The sequence below is a fragment of the Camelus dromedarius genome, chromosome 31 (assembly GCF_036321535.1).
Source record: "Camelus dromedarius isolate mCamDro1 chromosome 31, mCamDro1.pat, whole genome shotgun sequence".
Classification (NCBI taxonomy): domain Eukaryota; kingdom Metazoa; phylum Chordata; class Mammalia; order Artiodactyla; family Camelidae; genus Camelus; species Camelus dromedarius.
The window spans coordinates 2,759,648-2,770,021 of record NC_087466.1 but is presented as its reverse complement, the minus strand read 5'-3'; positions in this window follow the sequence as shown (position 1 = coordinate 2,770,021).

Here is a 10,374-nt window from a genome sequence, read left to right as displayed (position 1 = left end):
CCTGGGTCTGAGTATGCCTTCTTCTCCCGCCTCCAAGTGCCTGGTCCCCTGTTGGGGGACCATCTACCGATCTCGCAAATCGAGCAGACGGATTTGGGACAGACCTGCCCCTCTGGTCCACCAGTCAGCCCGGTTCCCGTCCTGGGCTTTGGCCCCACCTGCACCAGCAGCAGGAGGGCATGTTCACTGGGAGCCTCTTCAGGGAGTCACAGGAGTAGGATCAGTGCCCTGGGGAGCCCGCAGGAGAGTCCTCAGAGGCCCAGGGAGTTCCAGGATGGCGACCCTATCCCCAGAACAGTCAGCAGCTGCCCAGGAAGCCTCCTGTGCTCCGGCTGAGCTCAGACCTCAAGGGAAGTGGGAGACATGAAAAAGGCCTTGACACAGGCTGCACCACGGCCCCACATGCTGCTTGAACTCCCCACAACGGGGAGTTGTGCTTTTGGGACAGTTGGGCCAGATAGCTGGGCAGGGACTGCTGCGTCCCTGCCTCTCCTACTCCTGCCCGGGTGCTGAGCCTTTGCCCCCCTCCTTGCCTGTGGGGCCTTCCTGCTGAGGACCATGGGCCTTGCCCATCCTGCCCAATCACTCCCCCAACCCAGAGCTCTCACCGCCCAGGCGGCCCAGGGCAGTGGTCTCCCACTCAGACTGCAGCAAGGGAGGCAGCTTTATCTGTCTCCATGGTGTCACAATGGGGATGCTGGGGCTCCCAACCAGGCCTTGGGCCCCCCCAGCCCCACCTACGCACCCATCTGGCCCCCCTGCCCACCCCCTCCGCCTCCACTAAGCTCCTAGCAGAATCTGCCCAGCAGAACCTCGTTCTTAAGTATATGCTGTCTTGTTCATTCCCTGATGAGTTTCCTCACGTGTCTGAACTACACCGCAGCCAGCTAGCTGGTGGCACCCCCCTCCCGCCCCCGTCCTCAACTCCAATGGCAGAGCTTGAAGGCTGAGAGCACGCTGCCTGGGGGACCCAGCTGAGCTGCCCTGGGGCAGCTGGGCCTAGTTCCCCTCCTGGAGTAGGACCAGGCCTGTGTCAGGGCATGGGGGGTTGCAGCAGGGGGCAGACCTGCACCCAGGGCCCAGTCCGGCACAGGCAGCTGAGGCATGCAGGCCTGCTTGGGGGAGGGTGGGATCCGGGTGATGGAGACCAGGTCTCGGGCCCAACAGCTGGGAGCTCTAGCCTGGGGAACCGGGCTGGACAGCCAACAGAGCCGGAGAGACAGGCAGGAAGCCAGCAGGGAGGGCTGGTGACTAGCTCCCCCAACCCTGGTTCTCTTTGGAGGGTCCCAGGGCCCCTAGCTGCCCCCTCTGGTTGTCACCAGGCTGGTCTGGGTGGAGGGGATCCTGAACTAGTCAAGGCCAGGCCCCCAGCCAGCCCCAGGCGGGAAGCTGCGAATCATCTTGGGTCTGCTTCTGGGGACTTGGGCCTGGACGTCGGGGCACCCAAGGCCGAGGAGTGTGTGCTCCTCAGAGCAGCCTGGGGACTAGGCAGGCCCCTCCTCAGGCCACTGTCTCCGCCAGTGGCTGTGGCTGTGGAGGGGAGACCACGTCCTACTCCTCTCCCCTCTCCCTCCTTTCTAAAATTATAAAAGTAAGACGACAACATGACAAAACTTTGAAAAGAGAAGAAAAAACAAGATTTGATTTCCAGCGTGGAACCAAATAAGCAAGGTAAGTGTTTAGAAACAAAGCTTAAAAAAGAAAACCTCTTGAAATGAAAGACACCTTTTTGCCCAAAGAGACTAAAACAATATAAAGTTGCTGAAGATGAAAGACATGAGATATAAGTTATAAATATAAGCTATAAATTTTAGAGTCAGAAATGCGTGTACATCTTTCATTGGCAAAAATGGGCTGCAATTTGGTACAGTTCACATCCATTGGCATCATTCTGTTCTCCCTGAGGTGAGGCCTTGATGAAGCCAGTTCTCAGCAGCTGCTGTTCACACCCCGCCAGGTGGGTCCCTTCCAGAATGTTCCCTGAGTTCCCTGTCCCAGCCGGGCTCGCCGAGGGTGGCAAAGGCAGGCTGCCCGCACCACCCCTGGCTCTAGGCACCGGCCGGTGCAGCACACCTGGGCTGCTTCTCCCATCTTGAAAACATCACGTGTTTGACGTAAACACATTGAGAAGCAATGTCATAGATCAGACGTAAAACAATTTCGGGCCCACCAGTCAACCTCGAAACAATCTCGCCAGTGGTACGGAAGCCTCAGCAGCATTTCTGTAGACGCTTCTGTACAGATTTACCTGTGCGTGTATCTCCCTGCACACCGTTAGTTTGTCTTGTCTCTCATAAAAATGGGATTTTGGGGGCTAGATGCAATCTGCCCCATGTCTTTGTCGCTCAGCGTTCAGTTTCTGATATTCATCCATGTTGTATGGGTTTCTGGCTTTTTTGCAGAAATAGCTGCTGTGAACGTTCTCATAGATCTCGTGCCCATACACCAAGGCATGAGGGCCGGGCAGGATTGGCTACGGAAGTTGCAGGGCCTGGTGCAAATCAAAACGCAGGCCCCTTGATAAATTATTAGGAATTTCAGGATGGCAGTCACGGAGCCATGTGCCAGGGGCAGGCCGTGTAAGGGCAGATGTCTTCACCCCCACCCAGGGGGTCGTGCAAAGGGCCTGTGACACGCAGCAGCCTGGGCTTGGGTAGTCATTCCCCTCTGGTTTAGTAGTTCTGTTGTTAGATTGCAGCTCCTTCGGGTCAGGGGCCACACTCTCACCTCTGTAAATTCAGCCCCCGACATGGTATCAGCATGTGTCTGTGCACCTACTGAGTACAGGCTGTAACTCGCCAGGTGGGCTGTAAGGATCAGCAAAGACACAGGTGAGGACGCCCCCTTGGAAGCAGGCGTGTGGCAGGCAGAGGGGCAGAAAGCAAACCCCCAGCTCAGGTCCTTGGCCGAAGGAACCGCATCTCTGAGTCTCTGCTTTCTGTCTGCTACTGTGGGCAATGGTGTTGTCCCCCTTGGGTCACCCTGAGGATGGAATTAGCAGTCATTCTTCTCACTGTAGAGTTCCAGGATGCAGGCCAGAGACCTGACCTTGACCTTGAAGGGTCACTCCTCTTCTGGGCCCTAGATCTTTTCTCCATCCTGGAGGGAAGTTAGCCCATCACTGAATCCCCATAGACGGGCCTGAGATAGAGGTTAAAAGTTGGAAAAGGTAATCCTACCAGCTGGAGCTCCTGCCAAGATGCTCAGCATGGGGCCCCTTTTGTGGGGCGGATGAGGCACAATTGACAACAGTGGTGCACTTCAGTGTTGGCCCTCTGAGACCTGTGTGTGATGAGTTTAGAGGTAAGATTATGATAATTGTCCAAAACTGCGATCTACCGCCATCCTCCTCCCCGCTCACTGGTGCCAATCTCAGTCCGTGTGGTGCTTGGGACATCTTCATCCTTCCACCAAGGTGCTGAGTGACACCCAGAAAGCAAGAGGGGACTGCCTGCCCCTCCCCTACACCAAGTGACCTCTAGAGGGCGGGCAAGGGTTGCCTCTCCTGCTGCCTCCTGGACAATGTCCCTAAAAGTCACGTAGACACTTCTCACCTAAAACGTCCCAAACTCACTGCCCTCGCCCTCCCCACCCCAACTCCACCTGGGCTCAGGGACTAGTGTCACCATCCTCTACCCTGGTACCCAGAGCCCAGGACCTGCCTCTGCCCACCCTCCTTACTTCCAGATGCCTCCTTTAAGGAGCCCCCTCCGACCTGTGGTCCAAATGGTAACACCTCTGAGAGTAAGCGAGGCCCTACTAATGACTGAGCTGGGACAGCAGCACCCATGGGACGTCCGGTCACTGACCACAAGAGGCATGGATAGTGACCAGGGCACTCAGTGCCACTGTAGCCAAAAGGGGGACAGCTGAGATCTCCACCAGCTGGAGTCCTTCATCGGGTGGAATCTTACTCAGCATTTGAAAATGCTGTTCCCAGATAATTTTAGAAAGTGTAGATAGGGGAAAAAAGGAAATTTAAATTATTAGAAAATTAGAAGGCTGAGGGTAAAAATGTAATGATGTTAAAAGACAAAAGCCAAATACAAAGTATGTATGTGATCACCTGCATAAATGTATCAACGTGCAAAGAAGTGTGTCCAGTCTATTCACAGGAAAGGCTGAAGGGAATCCCACAACTATTGGAATCATTACCTCTGGGTGGTCAGACGTCTATTGGGGTTTTTGTATGACTATTTTTGTAATTTTTGTAATATTTTCCAGATTTTTGGTAAGCAGGTCTTACTTTTAAAATCAAAAAGCGGGTGGAAGCTTTAACGTTATTTAAAAAGAGAGAAACTGTTGGTCCCTTCACAGTTGCTTGCTGGTCTAGGCTTGGGGTGGAGAATGGGCTGGAGCTGCTGGACGGAGCAGGTGGGCCAAGGCCAGGAAGCCTGGCTGTTTGGCAACACCTCCCCATCCGTGGAGGCAGACCTGGAGAACCCTGGAGATGGGGCAGTGGGGGAGTCAGGAGCTCGGGAACAAGGGCCTGGTGGCCAGTGACACCCTGAGTGCGCCTGGAAGCTGCTGGACCATCTGAGTCCGAGGCTGGCAGGTCAAGGCTTTCCTGAACCCCCTCTGGCTGCTGTTGGAGAACAGGAGAGACCTGGAGAGGGCGGGGTCTCTTCCATTCACGCAATTAACACCCGTCTATTCGCCCTGAGCCCGTAGATAATACCTGAGAGGAACACACAGACTCACGCATTGGGCCACGAGTGGAAGCGTTTAACCGCGCCCGGGAAGAAAAAGAGGGCGGGGAACAGCATTCTGGGTGGAGGGAAGGGCAAGTCGGCAGCCGCCCTGGAGGAAAAATCATGTAATCCCTGGGTAGAGGAGGAGACGGAGGCTCAGGGCTGGGCCAGTGAGAGGCGGAGACCAGGCTGCCTTCGCCAAAGTCAGAACTGAGCTTCGCCGCCGGCTCCTGCTGTGGCTGGGACCCTGCGGGATACCGGGGCAGAGACTGTGCGCTGCACACAGAATCAGCCTGTTGGAAGTCAGAACTCTGTGCGCGCCGGCAGTAGCCTTGAACACGCTATGCTGAATCTCAGGTCTCAAGAGCTGATGAGCTGATTCATTTAGAAGGTCAACATAAACGTGGCAAAAGTGGGGCGCGTGACGTCTCCCCCCTAGGCTGGCTGGATCCGAGCGTATGGCGGAGCCGGCCAGCGCTGTGTCTTGTCCCCTGTGCTTCGGCAGTGACAAGCCTCAGACGATCTCCGCAGCGGCGTGCACGTCTCGGAAGAGCCCTGCGCGGCAAGGGGAGCTGTCCGGGAGCTGGGGTGTGAGTGCGCAGCCAGCGGTCCACGAGACGCGCGTGCTCGCCCCGCGCGATCTGGGAGGATCCCGCTCAAAGGGCGGTGGTCCGGCGGGCGTGCAGGGCTGAGAGGCGGAGCCGCGAGGGGAGCGCCCCTACAGGAGCGGGACGTGGGTGGAGGAGCCGGACGGGCCGCCCTGCACCGAGGGACGGAGCGAGCCGGGGGACAGCCCTCTTTCTAACCCTAACCCTCCAGGCTCCTCCCCTTGCCCGGCCCGGTCCACAGCTGCCGCGGATGCAGCTCGGGGTTCCGAGGGGACGGTGGCTGTGAAGGGCATCGGTACAAGTGAAGGTCACCCTTGGGACCTGGATCTGTAGGTAAAAGGTTAGATTATGGTGCATTTTTATAATGGATTCCGATGTGTCTGTTCACAAGACTGTGGTCGATCTATTAGGCAAAAAGCAATGAAAATATACAAAACTATCCCATTTCGATGTGTAAAATTATGTACATATACAAGCGTGCTCTTAAAAGCATAGAGAAGAAGTGCAGGTGCCTCTGGAAGGCTGATGGAGGGGCTTCTCCCCTCTGGCTCTCCTGCCTTGTTTCACAGGCTTTGCATGGTCTGAATTTGTAAAAATGAGCATGAAATATCTTTGTGATTTAAAAAATTCACCAAATACAAAGGAAAGATACCCTTTGCGAAGCCAGGAGTGACCAGCTGAGAAAGAGGCTGAGGCAGGGACAGCTGGGAGGGCCACTGGCCACAGGGGGGCAGGGCAGGCAGTGGGGATGGAGCAGAGGGCTGGCTTGCAAAGTGTTCAAGCCCCTCCTCCTCCACTTCCCTCTCCTCCCTTCCTGTCCCTTCCCTTCGAGATGGCAACGTGGCTGGAAGCCAAGGAGGCAGCTGGCGTGGTCAGAAAATCAGATAGGCACAAGGGAATAGAGCAAATATATTAAGTATAATGGGGGCCAGATTTTTCTCACCGTTGAGAAGAGAATTACAAATGTGGAAAGGGGAGGAGGCTAGGAAGAACCCTGAGGAATTGGAGATGCCAGTGTGCAATATGCATATTTATATATATTTATGTTATGTATGTATGTTTATATATGTATGCATACATTTGTATTTATATATATATACACCACACACGTATGAATGTGTTACATGTTTTCCACTAGCTCTTTCCACTGAGAGGACCTACAGGCAATGTCATCCCATTTGCAACAAGCACACCAGGCACCCAGACCCTAGTTTCTAAACACCATCGTACACTGCAAGGAATTAGGGCTCACTGAAGAAATGGCTGATTCCAGGGCTGGGGCTCCAAAGAATAATGGTGACATGTCAAAGGATTTGGAGCCAGCTGGAGGAGCTCACATTGACCAAGTCTGGGGCAACTGGAGCATCAAAATAAAAATGATAACAGACTACAACCCACTAAGTTACGTGGGAACCCATGGGTCCATAGTGATTAGGGAGAAAGGAGAGCTCTTCCTGACAAAGCCAACTAATGGAATTCCTAGCAGTGCAATAAGTCAAGAGAAAGGTGTACAAAAAAAAAAAAAAGAGAAAGTTGTACAAAGAATATAGGAGAGAAAGAAAGAAAGAGAGAAAGAGAAGAAAGGAAGGAAGGAAGAGGGAGGGAGGGAGAGAGGGAAAACTGTCTCTGCAGATGATGTTATTATATAGAAACTCTCCAAAAATTCATCCCCCCTAAACCCTGTTAAAACTAACCAGTTAGTTTAGCAATGTTACAGGATACAAGTTCAATACAGGAACATCAGTAATGTTTGTATAAACGAGCAATTGGAAACAGAAACTTTAAAAAACACTACCATTTACAGTAGCTCTAAAAAACATGAAATATTTGCAATAAATCTAATAAAATATGAACAGGATCTCTATACTGAAAACTACAGAATTCCGATGAAATAAATCAAAAAAGAATCTAAATAAATAGACAGGCTATGTTCTCTCCAAATACTCAACATAATAAAGATGCCAATTCTCCCCAAATTGAACTACAACTTCAACACAATTACAATAAAAATTTCTGGGCAGAATTTTTTTTACAGATAAAGACAAGCTGATTGTAAAATTTATATGGGAAGTCAAAGGAACTGAAATAATTGAAATGATACAGAAAAATATGAATAAAGTTGGAGGACTCACAATACCTGATTTTAAGACTTACTGCATAGCTGCAGTAATGAAGACAGGCACAGGACAGACACATAGATCAATGGATCTAGAAAGAATCCAAAAATCAGCTGTCACAAATACAGCCAGCTGATTTTTTGGTGATAAAATACATGTAACATAAAATTGGCCCCTCTAACCATTTTGATTGTGCTGAAATATGTAAAATGTACCACTTTAGACATTTAAAAATAATTTTTAATTCTACTGGATGTGATAATGGTATTGTTACTTTTTAAAATGCTTTCTCTGGGATTTTAAAATGCAGAATAGATAAACAAGATTATACTGCATAGTACAGGGAAATATATACAAGATCTTGTGGTAGCTCACAGCAAAAAAACAGTGGCAATGAATATATATATATGTTCATGTATAACTGAAAAATTGTGCTCTACACTAGAATTTGACACAACATTGTAAAATGACTATTACTCGATTAAAAAAAGTAAAAAAAAAAATGCTTTCTCATTAGAGATTTTTCCCCCATGTCTATTTTGCTGTTTGTTTCAATTTATTCTGAGTTTTTTTTTGTTTCTGTTTTTTTAAGTGTGGCTTTGAGTTCCCAGGCATCTGAACAACAGAGCTAAGAGGTGCCTTCAAGAGCCCCAAGGTAACGGTCCAGGACCCTGTGACACTAAGTCCTACATCGCACACCTCAGTCAATGGTGAGGAACTGGAGTTTTAAAGGGAATGCCTTACAACATATTCTGTTGGAGCAAGTTGGTTGAAGTGGAAAAACATTTTTGGCAGGTAAAAATCAAGCCATCCATCAGAGATACATCACCCCAATGTTCATAGCAGCATAGTGATTCAGATATTCATATATATATTCCTTTTCATATTCTTTTCCACCATGGTTTATATATATATATATATATATATATATATATATAGTTCCTTGTACTATACAGTAGGACCTTGTTTATTTTATACACAGTAGTTTGTATCTGTTAATCCCAAATTCCTAATTTTTCCCTCCCCCAGCCCCTTTCCCCTTGGGTAACCACAAGTTTGTTTTCTGTCTGTGAGTCTGGTTCTGTTTTGTAATTAAGTTCATTTGTATCATATTTTAGATTCCACACATAAGTGACATCATGTGACATTTGTCTTTCTCTTTCTGACTAACTTAAAGGCACATCTTTTCTAACAGAAGCACATATTCACAGTTTGTCCTTTGATTTGATCTGAAATTTTCATATTTTTATATGGGAATTTTCAGCTATTTATGTTTTTCTGATTTTCACATTTCCCTTCCTTGTTGCACCCAGGTTACCTTCCCTTCTTGCTGTTGTCTATGACGACTCCTTGCACGTCTTTTCTATTTACGAAGTGAGGGAAGTGTCTAGTACACTTCTGCTTACAGGACTATTGATTTTTTGCTGTACAAATTCCATTTTTTCCTTCTATACCTTGTAAACATTTATAAGGTATATGTACAGCTTTTTACACTGGAAAATATATGAAATGATACAATTTTCAAAAATAGCTTTTTTAAAAATAGCTTTTTTTTCCTCATTTCATATAAAACAAAGACTGAGCATCTTGCTTTTTCTACCTTCTTCCTGTCTGGTTTTCATTGAAGTAACCTGAGGTTAAAACCCCTATTTAAAAAAAAATCCTCTTTCTCAATTTCTTCTTTTTGCATTTTGTTTGTTACCATGGCAACAACAATTATTTCAGCTTATCAGCATCAAACAGTCTCTACTGACTGGTGTTCTTATCCAGCTATCTCTCTATCTTTAGCTAGTTTCAAGGCTCACTGCCAGCTCTTTTCTCTCATTTCATCATTCATGAGTTTCTGATTCACGTCCTGGTGATTAATTGTATGATTCTGAGCAATTTTGGCAGAAAAGGGAGTTAGTGGGGTAGTGTATTAGTCAGAAACTCTTGTGGTTTCAAGTGACAGAAGCCTACATCAAATTGACTTCAGTTAGAAAAAAGAATATATTGTTTCATGAACCTGAAAAGTCTAGACTCAGCAGGATAGCATCTCAAAGAGTGTCACTGGGAAATGGTCTCCATCTCTGGACTCTGCCTTCCTCCTCTGCTCTTTGGTCTCAGAGGGTGAGTCTCACACCATGACATGTTTGGCCCCAGACTCATACTCACCACCTAGCACCCCGGCAGGCAGGGAGCAGTCCTTCCCTAATTGTTTCTGCAAGAGTCTGGGCTGAATGTCACTGGCTGGGGTCAGGTCTCTGCCCGTCCTTGGAATCAACATCTGTGACTCTGAATGGGGAGCCCTGGGTCACGTGCTGCCTCTTGACTTGGGGCTGGGGCCAGCCCTCCAAACCACATAAGCATGCAGAAGGGACAGTTCACCAAAGAAAAACTGGACTGTTGCTGCTGAAAGGAGGAGGGGGTCAAGGCTGGGCAGGCGAAAAACACCATATGTCCATTGTTTTCTAAGATTCTACAGATCTGTGAACCAACTGTCACCACTCTAGAGAGACAATAAGGAAGATATCCAGGTGGCCAGCTGGCCATCTAAGCTAGCTCTTAGGCTTAGACCGTGGCTCAGGATGGACTGACAGTGGTCCAGAGCCTTGTCCTCAGCTTCTCAGCTTTGTGCTTCTAGAAACGTGTGGTTGTCAGTGCAGCTAGGTGCTTGTCCCCTGTGGGTCTGGCTCCTGCCAGCCTGACTCAGCAGAGGCTGATGTCTGTCTAAGCCTCATCTTGGAATGAACAGTAATCACCAAAGGATGGGAACAGGGCTGTTATCTAGTCAGTGCACTTTTCCTGTTGAAACTGCAAATGAAGCCACAGTCTAATCAGAAGGTTGCTCAGTGCCCATGGAAATGGGCAAGAGCAGTTTTCTGGAGAAAGTCAGTGGCCAGATGTATCATGCCATGACAGTATGGAGACTTTAAAATGTCCACAAATGCTAGAAGAATGAAGAGAGACCATGTGACA